Raw genomic sequence first — 3,964 nt, forward strand, 5'->3', positions numbered from 1 at the left:
CAATATTTAAAACAACAGACATATTGAGATCTATTTTACTCAAAACTTAAGCTAACAATGAATAAGGAAGAACAAAAAATTTGGGTTTATAAAATACCTAGTAAATGCGATCATTTTTTTTTCAAGTGAAGACCATAAAATGTTAGAATAAGGGAATATCAATCTTATTTTAAAAATAGATAATTTGCTAGATCTCGAATATATAAACACGCATGGGAAATAAACATATTGTTCAATGGATCGAGTTAAGTATTTTTCTAAAAAAACAGATGGTAAAAAGAAAAAAATTAAAGAAGCGACTCTAATTGTGCTAAATGAGACCAATTGCGTCATAAATTGCTCGGTAAAATGCAGTAGGACCTGGTTACCCATATTAAAAGGGGAAGTCAATAAAAGGAAAATACCACTATTGGTAAGTCAGTAACATATCGAGGATACATCAATTATATTTTTAAATAACATAAAATATATAAACACCAAACTCTGATATAAAATTAGAGTTTGGTGTTTATTGAGATTAAGATTGACTAAATGTAAGACCAAATACTTACCATGTCGGGATAGTATTATGAGGTTTTTTTTTGTAGTTTTTTTCTCATGATTTACTTTGGAATCACTAACAGGAGAATTTTACTGTTGTTTTTGCATATGCTTGTCTTTTTGAAGACATAATCACATTTTATGATTTTTTCTGGTTTTCCAACCAGTTATTTTTATAAGCCATTTCATTATGGTTGAAATGTATTATTCTGAGAATTAGTTCGAATCGGTTTCTTGGCATTTTACACGATACCTTATTGCTATATAATGGATTCTTAGACCAGTAATCCGTCATTTTTCGCAACGGCATACATTAAAATTCCAAAAGTCTCTGTTAGAATCTTTCCATCTGTATAATCGCGAGTTTATTGCCATATGGTTTGTTAAGCATATCTATTGGTTTGTACTACAACCAAATCTAGAAGTTCGTCGCTGAGATATATCTGAAAACAATTATACGGTGCCTTTGTAATAAAAACTCTTAGATATCTGTGTTGCAATGCCGACATGATTAACATCAAAATTAAAATTCTTTAAACAGGAACGATTCGAAGAAAGCCAGTGTAGTTCATCTTGTACAAGCTCTTCATCATTTTCATTTTTATTATTCATGGGACAAAACTGAGCTATAACGTAATCGATGATTTTATCAATAGAGGACTGACGTTGCTCTTTTAGAATTATCGGGACCTTTGGCCCTCTAGAAGTAAGCGAATCAGAATAATTTATCCTTAGAGTAAGCGTAATCGTTTCACCATCGTTTGGATAATATGATCTAAAAAGGTTAATGGACTGATTAGCTGGACAAAGAAAAAAAAAGAAAAGTGAGCATTATTTCCTTGCTTCCAAAATATTTAACTTTTACATTTTTTTTTCGGATTTATTTCTTCTGAAAAATCTTCAGAATTACTACTTGAAATATATTGGTCTGTAATACATTCGATTTAGGAAAGTTTATAGCTGTTTCACTATAAACAGCAAAATTTTTTTAATATAACGCTTTATAACAGCCAGTATACCATATTCAGTGTAAAATCTTAATAATTCACTAGAAAACCTAAGTTTGGGCTGGGGGTGGGATATTTTTTGCTTTCATAGGGTTAATTGTTGATGTAGATAAGTGACATGGTTTATACAGTGAGGCGCAATTTTATTGTATTATTATTTAATTAACTTTTAGCTATATCCCTAACTTCTGCCTCACAGTTGATATCAGTTCAAAGCTCGTTCCATCTTTTCCTCAATCACACCTGGATAACTATCAGTTTAAGCTCAAAAATATTAATTTTATAATTGTTATAATTGTTATAATAATAATGTTATAATTTATAATTGTTATCATTAATTGAATAATAAATTGTCGCATCTTATTATTTTATGTATGGACGAAAAGACTTAAAACGAATACTGTTCGTTTTAAATCTAGTTCAAGTAGTAAAAAAAGTAGAAAAAAGCAAGTAATAAGTAAAAAAAGCTGTAATAATAAATATTTCTATACTGTAAAACTAAATATTTGTGTAACTTGAAATTAGATAATAATAATACTTTAGACAAAAAGGAATTTATATTCATTAGCTGTAAAATAGGAAACATTTTAGAAGTCTCAGACGCTTTCTATTTACGCATCATGTCAATATTGATAAAAATTGAGTTTCCTCATAAGTTTGCAGTATCATTTGCCATATATAAGTGGTATGAAATATTTCTCAAACTTCCTCAAAGTAGACCTAAATAGAAACAGAAAGCTATTGTTTCGATGTTTTATTAGATTTTTATCTTCCAAACATGTAAACGAAAAGCATGGAACTGAGATATATTATGCTAGAAACGTAAAAGCAAATATCTCAGCAGGTAGTGCATTTGTTTGTTGCATATTACGTGAATTTAGTAAGTAAGCAATAGTTACAGATAGAACTGTGTGCGACATTAAATAAATTTTTTTAACGAAAATTTCTTAGAAAATAAAGAAATATTTAAAATATCAGTATGTTCGCGAATACGAAGTGTGACTATTAAGTAACGAGATTGGCAATAAAAATTTTTATTCTTTTTTATATTCGTTGTGACGGGTAGATCTATTAGACACCATACTCAGTAAAACGCAAGTTTAATTTAAATAAAAATATATTCATTAAAATAACAAAAAAAAATTTACTTTTTCAAATAGGTAAAGAAAAAAAGACGAATCCTCGTAAATAAAATCGACGGGCTACGGGGCAACGTCGGTGCCGGTAAATGGAAAACAGAAGTTAGCGGCATTTGGATAGGTAAGACAAAGAACGATCTTCACTAAATACCCAAAGACTGTGAGAATGGCCGATTAATACTTAACCTAGTCGAGAGGTGAGACGGGAAAGGAGGAAAAGGGCTTACTACACCATCCGGATCGAACTCAGTTGTCGACGTTCTTCACGGTATTTTATATTGCATGCGTTGGCATGCATTGAAGGTGACATCGTTACAATGTTTACTTATTATAACCTTTAATATACAATTCTCCCAAATCCCTAAAATGTGAATCTTATATTATTCAGAACATTGCTCGATATCTTATTTTGTCGGGAATTCGGGAAAAGTGCCGCTTTCCCTTTCACAATGTTTGCTGACTCAATTATTATTCTTTCAGAAAATTTTCTCTTCAAAATCAGAGAAAAAGGCGGCACAAGATCTTGTGAATAAGGAAGATGATCTAACACTGGTCTTATGTTCCTTACTAAAAACCATAGAAAGTATGAAATAAGCTGGTGCATCGTCTTGGTAGGTAAAAAATTTCATGAATATGAAAAATACTCAATAAGTATTGCTTTAAAACTTAATTTGCTTGTTTGAGCTTTGGCACTACAGAAACGATAACCACTATCATCTAGATCTCCTGTTGCCCAGATACTATTCATGTAGCAGATATTTTTTACGGGCCAGGATTTTCCAGAATTTAATATCTGTTAAATTTAGGTATAGGAACTAGTTAATGAAACTTAAAGAACAGTTAAATTTTTCTCTAATAACGTCATAGCATATATGGCGATCAATTTAAGAAAGTTGAGAAATTTTTAATTACTCGTTATAAATCACCTTGCATATTCAATATCATTTAATCTACAAAATGTTGAAGTTTTATAAAAATCACTTAAAAAATTATACTAAACAAAAATTCAACAATTTTGTTACTTATACAGGTAATACAGGTAATAAAGTTGTAGGAGCTTCTTAATATTGTTCTGAAGCTATTTTCTTGTGGCATTTTAAAGTAATTACTATTCCCATTTAAATAGTAATTAAGTTGTAGGAGGCTCGAAATATTTTAGATTAATTTATTTATTTATTTATTTTCAACGGGCTGTTGCCTAATAAGATTAATAATGTTTACAATGTATACAATAAAACAAAAAAAATTAAGTATAAATATCACAATAATAAAAGTATA

This window comes from Diabrotica undecimpunctata, chromosome 9 (assembly GCF_040954645.1).
Source record: "Diabrotica undecimpunctata isolate CICGRU chromosome 9, icDiaUnde3, whole genome shotgun sequence".
NCBI classification, from domain to species: Eukaryota; Metazoa; Arthropoda; class Insecta; order Coleoptera; family Chrysomelidae; genus Diabrotica; species Diabrotica undecimpunctata.